This window comes from Anomaloglossus baeobatrachus, unplaced genomic scaffold, assembly GCF_048569485.1.
Source record: "Anomaloglossus baeobatrachus isolate aAnoBae1 unplaced genomic scaffold, aAnoBae1.hap1 Scaffold_419, whole genome shotgun sequence".
Taxonomy (NCBI): Eukaryota; Metazoa; Chordata; class Amphibia; order Anura; family Aromobatidae; genus Anomaloglossus; species Anomaloglossus baeobatrachus.
Genome location: NW_027443525.1, coordinates 74,301 through 89,094, shown reverse-complemented (window position 1 = coordinate 89,094; position 14,794 = coordinate 74,301). Strand labels below are relative to the sequence as shown.

The following is a 14,794-nucleotide window of genomic DNA, read 5'->3' as shown; positions in this document are numbered from 1 at the left end:
GAGGCCCAAACCAATTCTGGTTATCGCTTCTCGGCCTTTTGGCTAAGATCAAGTGTAGTATCTGTTCTTATCAGTTTAATATCTGATACGTCCCCTATCTGGGGACCATATATTAAATGGATTTTTAGAACAGGGAGATGGAAAAAGAGCTTGCTCTGTCCACTCCACGCATTGACCTGGTATTGCAGTACCTCCAGGAACGGTGCACCCCTTCTTAACCCAGTTTCCAAAAGCAGAACTCAATTCACCTGATTCATATTAGCCCGGTTTAATGAATTGGAAGAAAGCATACGTCTTCATATGCACCTCAATTTGGCCCATTCACTTTTCACACTTCCTCCTTTTGTTTTTTATCTTTCACACTTTTGACTTTCTTTATTCATCCAAATAGCAAACTCATCACCACTCAACCTGACCAACTCGGCTATGTCCCGTGCTGCAGTTCTCTGTCTTATCTAGATCATTTGCAATTGAATGGAATAGATCCCTTTTGGACAAAGTGGATTCACCTGCTGCTGCAGTGACCACAGGTGTGATAAGATCTAGAATTGGCATCTGGTGCGATCTCTCCGCTTCCACTCCAAAGAAAGTTACCTGTTTATTCCTATCATGCATTGGTTTTTGGGGTTTTCTTTGAGTAATGATGATCTCTTTAGTAGTCTGTTGGCGCCCTCTCCTGGAGGAATAGTTTGCTTGCTCTTGGACATTCTAAAAGAGAGGTCATGATAGACATTGAGCTTCTGAGCTCAATTGGGGACAGTCATGGGTGATGAATGTTTGCAACCTGCTGCAAAGCCTCATACCGCAATATAAGGAACGTCAAATACTAAGAAAGGGCGGCCTATGAAAGAATTACTACTTTCAATAAGTACACTTAAACGGCTAATTGGGAATAGAAAAACTGTAAAAAGCCCTCTGAGAAAGCCCCCCTCTAACCTTTGATAGTAAGTTTTTCTGTAGTCTGCCTGTTGATGTATTTTCCGTTTGAACTGTGCACAACATGAAGAGACGGAACACTGGCGGCTTGTCACAATGCCCCCGCTGACATCACAATAGCGCTGCTGCCTAGAAAACAAGCTGCGCAGCAGAAGTTGTTCTTTGGGTGGGAGGGTGGGCTAGTGTAAGGAGGGGGCAAGCTCTTTTTTTCCCGGGTGGTAGGGGGATGACAGGAGAAGGGATGCGGGTGGTGAGAAGGGTACAGAGGGCAGGGTTTGGGGGCTGGGAAGGAAAGGGAAAAGATTAGGGTTTGGGGATGATGAAAGGGCTTTCTACGGGTAAGGATGGCAAAGGGTGGCAGTGACGGAAAGTCAGGCAACCTGTCCTGTCCGTCTTTTTGTATCGTGAATTGGAAAGACTGCAAGGGGGAGGGGAGTTGCTTGCGCCCTAAAGGAGGAGTTATTCAGATTCATTGCAGTGGGGGGCGGCGGCTGCAAAACGCACCATTCTTCTTGTTTTTGCTCTGCAAAGCAGCCTTTTCAAGGGTTGGCTTGGGTGACAAAATGTCTTCTGTAGGCGTGGGTTTGTCTCCCTCTCGCTCTCTCTCCCTAAGATGTGTCCGGCATAGGCCAGGGTGCCACTCGAGGCCCAAACCAATTCTGGTTATCGCTTCTCGGCCTTTTGGCTAAGATCAAGTGTAGTATCGTTCGAAAAGGTGGTTTAAGGCTCCGGCCACCTTAGTACAATGATGCAATGCACACTGGAAGGTTGCACTTGTTAGTACTTTGGGAGGATAGTATATCCATCTAGAGGAAACCATGGCCCTACCAGGATTGAGGCTATTAGACTGAGTAAGTGTGGGGGTTATGGTGCAATGTGCCCCAGGAATGGACACCCTGGAGGGAGTCTGAACTTGCTAGGTTGGGACCCTGGTAAGCCTCAGACTCTGTCGCACGCCGTGCCTTGCCTATTCATACTTTCCAAGCATATTGCCCTATCCTGGCCTTCTGGCTAAGAAGGGAAATTTTTATAATCCCGGTCGGAGGTCCGGTCAGCTTTGGGCTGAGAAACCAACACCCGGTTGGAGGTCCGGGTCAGCTTTGGCTGAGAAACCAACACCCGGTTGGAGGTCCGGTTAGCCTTGGGCTGAGAAACCAACACCCGGTTGGAGGTCCGGTCAGCCTTGGGCTGAGAAACCAACACCCGGTTGGAGGTCCGGTCAGCCTTGGGCTGAGAAACCAACACCGGTTGACGGTCCGGGCAGTCTCGGCTGCGAAACCAACGACTAGTAGCTCCCTACTCCACTTGGGTAAGATGCCTCGGTGGACGCTGGGAGCAACAACAAGGCTCAACCAGGCTTCGGCTTGGGGGAGCACCGAAGATCCCTGACCCTCGCTGTGGCCTTCTGGCTCGGAGGGACGGGGTTGATTTTTGGGGATCCTCTTCTCACGGAGGGGTCCACACGAATCCTAGCCTTTGCACTGTTTTTGGTGTGACTTCGGTCATGCATTTTTGCGGTGCTTTGGAAAGCTTCATTAAATCAAAAATCTGTTCTTATCAGTTTAATATCTGATACGTCCCCTATCTGGGGACCATATATTAAATGGATTTTTAGAACAGGGAGATGGAAAAAGAGCTTGCTCTGTCCACTCCACGCATTGACCTGGTATTGCAGTACCTCCAGGAACGGTGCACCCCTTCTTAACCCAGTTTCCAAAAGCAGAACTCAATTCACCTGATTCATATTAGCCCGGTTTAATGAATTGGAAGAAAGCATACGTCTTCATATGCACCTCAATTTGGCCCATTCACTTTTCACACTTCCTCCTTTTGTTTTTTATCTTTCACACTTTTGACTTTCTTTATTCATCCAAATAGCAAACTCATCACCACTCAACCTGACCAACTCGGCTATGTCCCGTGCTGCAGTTCTCTGTCTTATCTAGATCATTTGCAATTGAATGGAATAGATCCCTTTTGGACAAAGTGGATTCACCTGCTGCTGCAGTGACCACAGGTGTGATAAGATCTAGAATTGGCATCTGGTGCGATCTCTCCGCTTCCACTCCAAAGAAAGTTACCTGTTTATTCCTATCATGCATTGGTTTTTGGGGTTTTCTTTGAGTAATGATGATCTCTTTAGTAGTCTGTTGGCGCCCTCTCCTGGAGGAATAGTTTGCTTGCTCTTGGACATTCTAAAAGAGAGGTCATGATAGACATTGAGCTTCTGAGCTCAATTGGGGACAGTCATGGGTGATGAATGTTTGCAACCTGCTGCAAAGCCTCATACCGCAATATAAGGAACGTCAAATACTAAGAAAGGGCGGCCTATGAAAGAATTACTACTTTCAATAAGTACACTTAAACGGCTAATTGGGAATAGAAAAACTGTAAAAAGCCCTCTGAGAAAGCCCCCCTCTAACCTTTGATAGTAAGTTTTTCTGTAGTCTGCCTGTTGATGTATTTTCCGTTTGAACTGTGCACAACATGAAGAGACGGAACACTGGCGGCTTGTCACAATGCCCCCGCTGACATCACAATAGCGCTGCTGCCTAGAAAACAAGCTGCGCAGCAGAAGTTGTTCTTTGGGTGGGAGGGTGGGCTAGTGTAAGGAGGGGGCAAGCTCTTTTTTTCCCGGGTGGTAGGGGGATGACAGGAGAAGGGATGCGGGTGGTGAGAAGGGTACAGAGGGCAGGGTTTGGGGGCTGGGAAGGAAAGGGAAAAGATTAGGGTTTGGGGATGATGAAAGGGCTTTCTACGGGTAAGGATGGCAAAGGGTGGCAGTGACGGAAAGTCAGGCAACCTGTCCTGTCCGTCTTTTTGTATCGTGAATTGGAAAGACTGCAAGGGGGAGGGGAGTTGCTTGCGCCCTAAAGGAGGAGTTATTCAGATTCATTGCAGTGGGGGGCGGCGGCTGCAAAACGCACCATTCTTCTTGTTTTTGCTCTGCAAAGCAGCCTTTTCAAGGGTTGGCTTGGGTGACAAAATGTCTTCTGTAGGCGTGGGTTTGTCTCCCTCTCGCTCTCTCTCCCTAAGATGTGTCCGGCATAGGCCAGGGTGCCACTCGAGGCCCAAACCAATTCTGGTTATCGCTTCTCGGCCTTTTGGCTAAGATCAAGTGTAGTATCGTTCGAAAAGGTGGTTTAAGGCTCCGGCCACCTTAGTACAATGATGCAATGCACACTGGAAGGTTGCACTTGTTAGTACTTTGGGAGGATAGTATATCCATCTAGAGGAAACCATGGCCCTACCAGGATTGAGGCTATTAGACTGAGTAAGTGTGGGGGTTATGGTGCAATGTGCCCCAGGAATGGACACCCTGGAGGGAGTCTGAACTTGCTAGGTTGGGACCCTGGTAAGCCTCAGACTCTGTCGCACGCCGTGCCTTGCCTATTCATACTTTCCAAGCATATTGCCCTATCCTGGCCTTCTGGCTAAGAAGGGAAATTTTTATAATCCCGGTCGGAGGTCCGGTCAGCTTTGGGCTGAGAAACCAACACCCGGTTGGAGGTCCGGGTCAGCTTTGGCTGAGAAACCAACACCCGGTTGGAGGTCCGGTTAGCCTTGGGCTGAGAAACCAACACCCGGTTGGAGGTCCGGTCAGCCTTGGGCTGAGAAACCAACACCCGGTTGGAGGTCCGGTCAGCCTTGGGCTGAGAAACCAACACCGGTTGACGGTCCGGGCAGTCTCGGCTGCGAAACCAACGACTAGTAGCTCCCTACTCCACTTGGGTAAGATGCCTCGGTGGACGCTGGGAGCAACAACAAGGCTCAACCAGGCTTCGGCTTGGGGGAGCACCGAAGATCCCTGACCCTCGCTGTGGCCTTCTGGCTCGGAGGGACGGGGTTGATTTTTGGGGATCCTCTTCTCACGGAGGGGTCCACACGAATCCTAGCCTTTGCACTGTTTTTGGTGTGACTTCGGTCATGCATTTTTGCGGTGCTTTGGAAAGCTTCATTAAATCAAAAATCTGTTCTTATCAGTTTAATATCTGATACGTCCCCTATCTGGGGACCATATATTAAATGGATTTTTAGAACAGGGAGATGGAAAAAGAGCTTGCTCTGTCCACTCCACGCATTGACCTGGTATTGCAGTACCTCCAGGAACGGTGCACCCCTTCTTAACCCAGTTTCCAAAAGCAGAACTCGATTCACCTGATTCATATTAGCCCGATTAGCGAATTGAAATGAATTTTTATCTAACACACTTTTTACTTGCTTTATTCATCCAAATAGCAAACTCATCACCACTCAACTTCACCAACTCTGCTATGTCCCGTGCAGTATCTTGTTGTCAGTCTAATCTAGATCATGTGTAATTGAATGGAATAGATCCCTTTTGGACAAAGTGGAGTCAGATGCTGCAGTGACCACAGGTGTGAGAGGATCTACAATTGGCATCTGGTGTTATCTCTCTGCTTCCACTCCAAATAAAGTTACCTGTTGTTACCTGAACGTCAAATACTAAGAATGGGCGGCCTATGAAAGAATTAGTACTTTCATTAAGTATACTAAACCGGCTAATTGGGAATAGACAAACTGTAAAAAGCCCTCTGAGAAAGCCCCTCTCTAACCTTTGTTAGTAAGCTTTTCTGTAGCCTGCCTGTTGATGTATTTTCGGTTTGAACAGTGCACAACATGAAGAGACGGAACACTGGCGGCTTGTCACAATGCCCCCCGATGACATCACAATAGCGCTGCTGCCTAGAAAACAAGCTGCGCAGAAGAAGTTGTTCTTTGGGTGGGAGGGTGGGCTAGTGGAAGGAGGGGGCAATCTCTTTTTTTCCCGGGTGGTAGGGGGATGACAGGAGAAGGGAAGCGGGTGGTGAGAAAGGTACAGAGGGCAGGGTTTGGGGGCTGGGAAGGAAAGGGAAAAGATTAGGGTTTGGGGATGATGAAAGGGCTTTCTACGGGTAAGGATGGCAAAGGGTGGCAGTGACGGAAAGTCAGGCAACCTGTCCTGTCCGTCTTTTTGTATCGTGAATTGGAAAGACTGCAAGGGGGAGGGGAGTTGCTTGCGCCCTAAAGGAGGAGTTATTCAGATTCATTGCAGTGGGCGGCGGCTGCAAAACGCACCATTCTTCTTGTTTTTGCTCTGCAAAGCAGCCTTTTCAAGGGTTGGCTTGGGTGACAAAATGTCTTGTGTAGGCGTGGGTTTGTCTCCCTCTCGCTCTCTCTCCCTAAGATGTGTCCGGCATAGGCCAGGGTGCCACTCGAGGCCCAAACCAATTCTGGTTATCGCTTCTCGGCCTTTTGGCTAAGATCAAGTGTAGTATCTGTTCTTATCAGTTTAATATCTGATACGTCCCCTATCTGGGGACCATATATTAAATGGATTTTTAGAACAGGGAGATGGAAAAAGAGCTTGCTCTGTCCACTCCACGCATTGACCTGGTATTGCAGTACCTCCAGGAACGGTGCACCCCTTCTTAACCCAGTTTCCAAAAGCAGAACTCGATTCACCTGATTCATATTAGCCCGATTAGCGAATTGAAATGAATTTTTATCTAACACACTTTTTACTTGCTTTATTCATCCAAATAGCAAACTCATCACCACTCAACTTCACCAACTCTGCTATGTCCCGTGCAGTATCTTGTTGTCAGTCTAATCTAGATCATGTGTAATTGAATGGAATAGATCCCTTTTGGACAAAGTGGAGTCAGATGCTGCAGTGACCACAGGTGTGAGAGGATCTACAATTGGCATCTGGTGTTATCTCTCTGCTTCCACTCCAAATAAAGTTACCTGTTGTTACCTGAACGTCAAATACTAAGAATGGGCGGCCTATGAAAGAATTAGTACTTTCATTAAGTATACTAAACCGGCTAATTGGGAATAGACAAACTGTAAAAAGCCCTCTGAGAAAGCCCCTCTCTAACCTTTGTTAGTAAGCTTTTCTGTAGCCTGCCTGTTGATGTATTTTCGGTTTGAACAGTGCACAACATGAAGAGACGGAACACTGGCGGCTTGTCACAATGCCCCCCGATGACATCACAATAGCGCTGCTGCCTAGAAAACAAGCTGCGCAGAAGAAGTTGTTCTTTGGGTGGGAGGGTGGGCTAGTGGAAGGAGGGGGCAATCTCTTTTTTTCCCGGGTGGTAGGGGGATGACAGGAGAAGGGAAGCGGGTGGTGAGAAAGGTACAGAGGGCAGGGTTTGGGGGCTGGGAAGGAAAGGGAAAAGATTAGGGTTTGGGGATGATGAAAGGGCTTTCTACGGGTAAGGATGGCAAAGGGTGGCAGTGACGGAAAGTCAGGCAACCTGTCCTGTCCGTCTTTTTGTATCGTGAATTGGAAAGACTGCAAGGGGGAGGGGAGTTGCTTGCGCCCTAAAGGAGGAGTTATTCAGATTCATTGCAGTGGGCGGCGGCTGCAAAACGCACCATTCTTCTTGTTTTTGCTCTGCAAAGCAGCCTTTTCAAGGGTTGGCTTGGGTGACAAAATGTCTTGTGTAGGCGTGGGTTTGTCTCCCTCTCGCTCTCTCTCCCTAAGATGTGTCCGGCATAGGCCAGGGTGCCACTCGAGGCCCAAACCAATTCTGGTTATCGCTTCTCGGCCTTTTGGCTAAGATCAAGTGTAGTATCTGTTCTTATCAGTTTAATATCTGATACGTCCCCTATCTGGGGACCATATATTAAATGGATTTTTAGAACAGGGAGATGGAAAAAGAGCTTGCTCTGTCCACTCCACGCATTGACCTGGTATTGCAGTACCTCCAGGAACGGTGCACCCCTTCTTAACCCAGTTTCCAAAAGCAGAACTCGATTCACCTGATTCATATTAGCCCGATTAGCGAATTGAAATGAATTTTTATCTAACACACTTTTTACTTGCTTTATTCATCCAAATAGCAAACTCATCACCACTCAACTTCACCAACTCTGCTATGTCCCGTGCAGTATCTTGTTGTCAGTCTAATCTAGATCATGTGTAATTGAATGGAATAGATCCCTTTTGGACAAAGTGGAGTCAGATGCTGCAGTGACCACAGGTGTGAGAGGATCTACAATTGGCATCTGGTGTTATCTCTCTGCTTCCACTCCAAATAAAGTTACCTGTTGTTACCTGAACGTCAAATACTAAGAATGGGCGGCCTATGAAAGAATTAGTACTTTCATTAAGTATACTAAACCGGCTAATTGGGAATAGACAAACTGTAAAAAGCCCTCTGAGAAAGCCCCTCTCTAACCTTTGTTAGTAAGCTTTTCTGTAGCCTGCCTGTTGATGTATTTTCGGTTTGAACAGTGCACAACATGAAGAGACGGAACACTGGCGGCTTGTCACAATGCCCCCCGATGACATCACAATAGCGCTGCTGCCTAGAAAACAAGCTGCGCAGAAGAAGTTGTTCTTTGGGTGGGAGGGTGGGCTAGTGGAAGGAGGGGGCAATCTCTTTTTTTCCCGGGTGGTAGGGGGATGACAGGAGAAGGGAAGCGGGTGGTGAGAAAGGTACAGAGGGCAGGGTTTGGGGGCTGGGAAGGAAAGGGAAAAGATTAGGGTTTGGGGATGATGAAAGGGCTTTCTACGGGTAAGGATGGCAAAGGGTGGCAGTGACGGAAAGTCAGGCAACCTGTCCTGTCCGTCTTTTTGTATCGTGAATTGGAAAGACTGCAAGGGGGAGGGGAGTTGCTTGCGCCCTAAAGGAGGAGTTATTCAGATTCATTGCAGTGGGCGGCGGCTGCAAAACGCACCATTCTTCTTGTTTTTGCTCTGCAAAGCAGCCTTTTCAAGGGTTGGCTTGGGTGACAAAATGTCTTGTGTAGGCGTGGGTTTGTCTCCCTCTCGCTCTCTCTCCCTAAGATGTGTCCGGCATAGGCCAGGGTGCCACTCGAGGCCCAAACCAATTCTGGTTATCGCTTCTCGGCCTTTTGGCTAAGATCAAGTGTAGTATCTGTTCTTATCAGTTTAATATCTGATACGTCCCCTATCTGGGGACCATATATTAAATGGATTTTTAGAACAGGGAGATGGAAAAAGAGCTTGCTCTGTCCACTCCACGCATTGACCTGGTATTGCAGTACCTCCAGGAACGGTGCACCCCTTCTTAACCCAGTTTCCAAAAGCAGAACTCGATTCACCTGATTCATATTAGCCCGATTAGCGAATTGAAATGAATTTTTATCTAACACACTTTTTACTTGCTTTATTCATCCAAATAGCAAACTCATCACCACTCAACTTCACCAACTCTGCTATGTCCCGTGCAGTATCTTGTTGTCAGTCTAATCTAGATCATGTGTAATTGAATGGAATAGATCCCTTTTGGACAAAGTGGAGTCAGATGCTGCAGTGACCACAGGTGTGAGAGGATCTACAATTGGCATCTGGTGTTATCTCTCTGCTTCCACTCCAAATAAAGTTACCTGTTGTTACCTGAACGTCAAATACTAAGAATGGGCGGCCTATGAAAGAATTAGTACTTTCATTAAGTATACTAAACCGGCTAATTGGGAATAGACAAACTGTAAAAAGCCCTCTGAGAAAGCCCCTCTCTAACCTTTGTTAGTAAGCTTTTCTGTAGCCTGCCTGTTGATGTATTTTCGGTTTGAACAGTGCACAACATGAAGAGACGGAACACTGGCGGCTTGTCACAATGCCCCCCGATGACATCACAATAGCGCTGCTGCCTAGAAAACAAGCTGCGCAGAAGAAGTTGTTCTTTGGGTGGGAGGGTGGGCTAGTGGAAGGAGGGGGCAATCTCTTTTTTTCCCGGGTGGTAGGGGGATGACAGGAGAAGGGAAGCGGGTGGTGAGAAAGGTACAGAGGGCAGGGTTTGGGGGCTGGGAAGGAAAGGGAAAAGATTAGGGTTTGGGGATGATGAAAGGGCTTTCTACGGGTAAGGATGGCAAAGGGTGGCAGTGACGGAAAGTCAGGCAACCTGTCCTGTCCGTCTTTTTGTATCGTGAATTGGAAAGACTGCAAGGGGGAGGGGAGTTGCTTGCGCCCTAAAGGAGGAGTTATTCAGATTCATTGCAGTGGGCGGCGGCTGCAAAACGCACCATTCTTCTTGTTTTTGCTCTGCAAAGCAGCCTTTTCAAGGGTTGGCTTGGGTGACAAAATGTCTTGTGTAGGCGTGGGTTTGTCTCCCTCTCGCTCTCTCTCCCTAAGATGTGTCCGGCATAGGCCAGGGTGCCACTCGAGGCCCAAACCAATTCTGGTTATCGCTTCTCGGCCTTTTGGCTAAGATCAAGTGTAGTATCTGTTCTTATCAGTTTAATATCTGATACGTCCCCTATCTGGGGACCATATATTAAATGGATTTTTAGAACAGGGAGATGGAAAAAGAGCTTGCTCTGTCCACTCCACGCATTGACCTGGTATTGCAGTACCTCCAGGAACGGTGCACCCCTTCTTAACCCAGTTTCCAAAAGCAGAACTCGATTCACCTGATTCATATTAGCCCGATTAGCGAATTGAAATGAATTTTTATCTAACACACTTTTTACTTGCTTTATTCATCCAAATAGCAAACTCATCACCACTCAACTTCACCAACTCTGCTATGTCCCGTGCAGTATCTTGTTGTCAGTCTAATCTAGATCATGTGTAATTGAATGGAATAGATCCCTTTTGGACAAAGTGGAGTCAGATGCTGCAGTGACCACAGGTGTGAGAGGATCTACAATTGGCATCTGGTGTTATCTCTCTGCTTCCACTCCAAATAAAGTTACCTGTTGTTACCTGAACGTCAAATACTAAGAATGGGCGGCCTATGAAAGAATTAGTACTTTCATTAAGTATACTAAACCGGCTAATTGGGAATAGACAAACTGTAAAAAGCCCTCTGAGAAAGCCCCTCTCTAACCTTTGTTAGTAAGCTTTTCTGTAGCCTGCCTGTTGATGTATTTTCGGTTTGAACAGTGCACAACATGAAGAGACGGAACACTGGCGGCTTGTCACAATGCCCCCCGAAGACATCACAATAGCGCTGCTGCCTAGAAAACAAGCTGCGCAGAAGAAGTTGTTCTTTGGGTGGGAGGGTGGGCTAGTGGAAGGAGGGGGCAATCTCTTTTTTTCCCGGGTGGTAGGGGGATGACAGGAGAAGGGAAGCGGGTGGTGAGAAAGGTACAGAGGGCAGGGTTTGGGGGCTGGGAAGGAAAGGGAAAAGATTAGGGTTTGGGGATGATGAAAGGGCTTTCTACGGGTAAGGATGGCAAAGGGTGGCAGTGACGGAAAGTCAGGCAACCTGTCCTGTCCGTCTTTTTGTATCGTGAATTGGAAAGACTGCAAGGGGGAGGGGAGTTGCTTGCGCCCTAAAGGAGGAGTTATTCAGATTCATTGCAGTGGGCGGCGGCTGCAAAACGCACCATTCTTCTTGTTTTTGCTCTGCAAAGCAGCCTTTTCAAGGGTTGGCTTGGGTGACAAAATGTCTTGTGTAGGCGTGGGTTTGTCTCCCTCTCGCTCTCTCTCCCTAAGATGTGTCCGGCATAGGCCAGGGTGCCACTCGAGGCCCAAACCAATTCTGGTTATCGCTTCTCGGCCTTTTGGCTAAGATCAAGTGTAGTATCTGTTCTTATCAGTTTAATATCTGATACGTCCCCTATCTGGGGACCATATATTAAATGGATTTTTAGAACAGGGAGATGGAAAAAGAGCTTGCTCTGTCCACTCCACGCATTGACCTGGTATTGCAGTACCTCCAGGAACGGTGCACCCCTTCTTAACCCAGTTTCCAAAAGCAGAACTCGATTCACCTGATTCATATTAGCCCGATTAGCGAATTGAAATGAATTTTTATCTAACACACTTTTTACTTGCTTTATTCATCCAAATAGCAAACTCATCACCACTCAACTTCACCAACTCTGCTATGTCCCGTGCAGTATCTTGTTGTCAGTCTAATCTAGATCATGTGTAATTGAATGGAATAGATCCCTTTTGGACAAAGTGGAGTCAGATGCTGCAGTGACCACAGGTGTGAGAGGATCTACAATTGGCATCTGGTGTTATCTCTCTGCTTCCACTCCAAATAAAGTTACCTGTTGTTACCTGAACGTCAAATACTAAGAATGGGCGGCCTATGAAAGAATTAGTACTTTCATTAAGTATACTAAACCGGCTAATTGGGAATAGACAAACTGTAAAAAGCCCTCTGAGAAAGCCCCTCTCTAACCTTTGTTAGTAAGCTTTTCTGTAGCCTGCCTGTTGATGTATTTTCGGTTTGAACAGTGCACAACATGAAGAGACGGAACACTGGCGGCTTGTCACAATGCCCCCCGATGACATCACAATAGCGCTGCTGCCTAGAAAACAAGCTGCGCAGAAGAAGTTGTTCTTTGGGTGGGAGGGTGGGCTAGTGGAAGGAGGGGGCAATCTCTTTTTTTCCCGGGTGGTAGGGGGATGACAGGAGAAGGGAAGCGGGTGGTGAGAAAGGTACAGAGGGCAGGGTTTGGGGGCTGGGAAGGAAAGGGAAAAGATTAGGGTTTGGGGATGATGAAAGGGCTTTCTACGGGTAAGGATGGCAAAGGGTGGCAGTGACGGAAAGTCAGGCAACCTGTCCTGTCCGTCTTTTTGTATCGTGAATTGGAAAGACTGCAAGGGGGAGGGGAGTTGCTTGCGCCCTAAAGGAGGAGTTATTCAGATTCATTGCAGTGGGCGGCGGCTGCAAAACGCACCATTCTTCTTGTTTTTGCTCTGCAAAGCAGCCTTTTCAAGGGTTGGCTTGGGTGACAAAATGTCTTGTGTAGGCGTGGGTTTGTCTCCCTCTCGCTCTCTCTCCCTAAGATGTGTCCGGCATAGGCCAGGGTGCCACTCGAGGCCCAAACCAATTCTGGTTATCGCTTCTCGGCCTTTTGGCTAAGATCAAGTGTAGTATCTGTTCTTATCAGTTTAATATCTGATACGTCCCCTATCTGGGGACCATATATTAAATGGATTTTTAGAACAGGGAGATGGAAAAAGAGCTTGCTCTGTCCACTCCACGCATTGACCTGGTATTGCAGTACCTCCAGGAACGGTGCACCCCTTCTTAACCCAGTTTCCAAAAGCAGAACTCGATTCACCTGATTCATATTAGCCCGATTAGCGAATTGAAATGAATTTTTATCTAACACACTTTTTACTTGCTTTATTCATCCAAATAGCAAACTCATCACCACTCAACTTCACCAACTCTGCTATGTCCCGTGCAGTATCTTGTTGTCAGTCTAATCTAGATCATGTGTAATTGAATGGAATAGATCCCTTTTGGACAAAGTGGAGTCAGATGCTGCAGTGACCACAGGTGTGAGAGGATCTACAATTGGCATCTGGTGTTATCTCTCTGCTTCCACTCCAAATAAAGTTACCTGTTGTTACCTGAACGTCAAATACTAAGAATGGGCGGCCTATGAAAGAATTAGTACTTTCATTAAGTATACTAAACCGGCTAATTGGGAATAGACAAACTGTAAAAAGCCCTCTGAGAAAGCCCCTCTCTAACCTTTGTTAGTAAGCTTTTCTGTAGCCTGCCTGTTGATGTATTTTCGGTTTGAACAGTGCACAACATGAAGAGACGGAACACTGGCGGCTTGTCACAATGCCCCCCGATGACATCACAATAGCGCTGCTGCCTAGAAAACAAGCTGCGCAGAAGAAGTTGTTCTTTGGGTGGGAGGGTGGGCTAGTGGAAGGAGGGGGCAATCTCTTTTTTTCCCGGGTGGTAGGGGGATGACAGGAGAAGGGAAGCGGGTGGTGAGAAAGGTACAGAGGGCAGGGTTTGGGGGCTGGGAAGGAAAGGGAAAAGATTAGGGTTTGGGGATGATGAAAGGGCTTTCTACGGGTAAGGATGGCAAAGGGTGGCAGTGACGGAAAGTCAGGCAACCTGTCCTGTCCGTCTTTTTGTATCGTGAATTGGAAAGACTGCAAGGGGGAGGGGAGTTGCTTGCGCCCTAAAGGAGGAGTTATTCAGATTCATTGCAGTGGGCGGCGGCTGCAAAACGCACCATTCTTCTTGTTTTTGCTCTGCAAAGCAGCCTTTTCAAGGGTTGGCTTGGGTGACAAAATGTCTTGTGTAGGCGTGGGTTTGTCTCCCTCTCGCTCTCTCTCCCTAAGATGTGTCCGGCATAGGCCAGGGTGCCACTCGAGGCCCAAACCAATTCTGGTTATCGCTTCTCGGCCTTTTGGCTAAGATCAAGTGTAGTATCTGTTCTTATCAGTTTAATATCTGATACGTCCCCTATCTGGGGACCATATATTAAATGGATTTTTAGAACAGGGAGATGGAAAAAGAGCTTGCTCTGTCCACTCCACGCATTGACCTGGTATTGCAGTACCTCCAGGAACGGTGCACCCCTTCTTAACCCAGTTTCCAAAAGCAGAACTCGATTCACCTGATTCATATTAGCCCGATTAGCGAATTGAAATGAATTTTTATCTAACACACTTTTTACTTGCTTTATTCATCCAAATAGCAAACTCATCACCACTCAACTTCACCAACTCTGCTATGTCCCGTGCAGTATCTTGTTGTCAGTCTAATCTAGATCATGTGTAATTGAATGGAATAGATCCCTTTTGGACAAAGTGGAGTCAGATGCTGCAGTGACCACAGGTGTGAGAGGATCTACAATTGGCATCTGGTGTTATCTCTCTGCTTCCACTCCAAATAAAGTTACCTGTTGTTACCTGAACGTCAAATACTAAGAATGGGCGGCCTATGAAAGAATTAGTACTTTCATTAAGTATACTAAACCGGCTAATTGGGAATAGACAAACTGTAAAAAGCCCTCTGAGAAAGCCCCTCTCTAACCTTTGTTAGTAAGCTTTTCTGTAGCCTGCCTGTTGATGTATTTTCGGTTTGAACAGTGCACAACATGAAGAGACGGAACACTGGCGGCTTGTCACAATGCCCCCCGATGACATCACAATAGCGCT

General features: G+C 47.3%; 10 non-coding genes and 2 pseudogenes across 10 annotated transcripts; all 12 read left to right on the top strand.

Moving 5' to 3' along the window:
* The first annotated feature begins 22 nt into the window (after positions 1 to 22).
* Positions 23 to 213, top strand: LOC142278475 (U2 spliceosomal RNA). Its single transcript, XR_012741308.1, has one exon. It is a non-coding gene; the product is annotated as a U2 spliceosomal RNA (small nuclear RNA).
* Positions 214 to 1,601: 1,388 nt separating this feature from the next.
* Positions 1,602 to 1,743, top strand: LOC142278650 (U2 spliceosomal RNA; annotated as a pseudogene).
* Positions 1,744 to 2,440: 697 nt separating this feature from the next.
* Positions 2,441 to 2,636, top strand: LOC142278631 (U2 spliceosomal RNA). Its single transcript, XR_012741449.1, has one exon. It is a non-coding gene; the product is annotated as a U2 spliceosomal RNA (small nuclear RNA).
* Positions 2,637 to 4,024: 1,388 nt separating this feature from the next.
* LOC142278649 (U2 spliceosomal RNA) lies at positions 4,025 to 4,166 on the top strand (annotated as a pseudogene).
* A 697-nt stretch (positions 4,167 to 4,863) lies between these two features.
* LOC142278630 (U2 spliceosomal RNA) lies at positions 4,864 to 5,059 on the top strand. Its single transcript, XR_012741448.1, has one exon. It is a non-coding gene; the product is annotated as a U2 spliceosomal RNA (small nuclear RNA).
* Positions 5,060 to 6,176: 1,117 nt separating this feature from the next.
* Positions 6,177 to 6,367, top strand: LOC142278474 (U2 spliceosomal RNA). The gene has a single exon (XR_012741307.1). It is a non-coding gene; the product is annotated as a U2 spliceosomal RNA (small nuclear RNA).
* Positions 6,368 to 7,484: 1,117 nt separating this feature from the next.
* On the top strand, positions 7,485 to 7,675 carry LOC142278473 (U2 spliceosomal RNA). Its single transcript, XR_012741306.1, has one exon. It is a non-coding gene; the product is annotated as a U2 spliceosomal RNA (small nuclear RNA).
* A 1,117-nt stretch (positions 7,676 to 8,792) lies between these two features.
* On the top strand, positions 8,793 to 8,983 carry LOC142278472 (U2 spliceosomal RNA). Its single transcript, XR_012741305.1, has one exon. It is a non-coding gene; the product is annotated as a U2 spliceosomal RNA (small nuclear RNA).
* Positions 8,984 to 10,100: 1,117 nt separating this feature from the next.
* On the top strand, positions 10,101 to 10,291 carry LOC142278470 (U2 spliceosomal RNA). The gene has a single exon (XR_012741304.1). It is a non-coding gene; the product is annotated as a U2 spliceosomal RNA (small nuclear RNA).
* A 1,117-nt stretch (positions 10,292 to 11,408) lies between these two features.
* LOC142278689 (U2 spliceosomal RNA) lies at positions 11,409 to 11,599 on the top strand. Its single transcript, XR_012741493.1, has one exon. It is a non-coding gene; the product is annotated as a U2 spliceosomal RNA (small nuclear RNA).
* A 1,117-nt stretch (positions 11,600 to 12,716) lies between these two features.
* On the top strand, positions 12,717 to 12,907 carry LOC142278688 (U2 spliceosomal RNA). Its single transcript, XR_012741492.1, has one exon. It is a non-coding gene; the product is annotated as a U2 spliceosomal RNA (small nuclear RNA).
* A 1,117-nt stretch (positions 12,908 to 14,024) lies between these two features.
* LOC142278687 (U2 spliceosomal RNA) lies at positions 14,025 to 14,215 on the top strand. Its single transcript, XR_012741491.1, has one exon. It is a non-coding gene; the product is annotated as a U2 spliceosomal RNA (small nuclear RNA).
* The last annotated feature ends 579 nt before the right edge of the window (positions 14,216 to 14,794 follow it).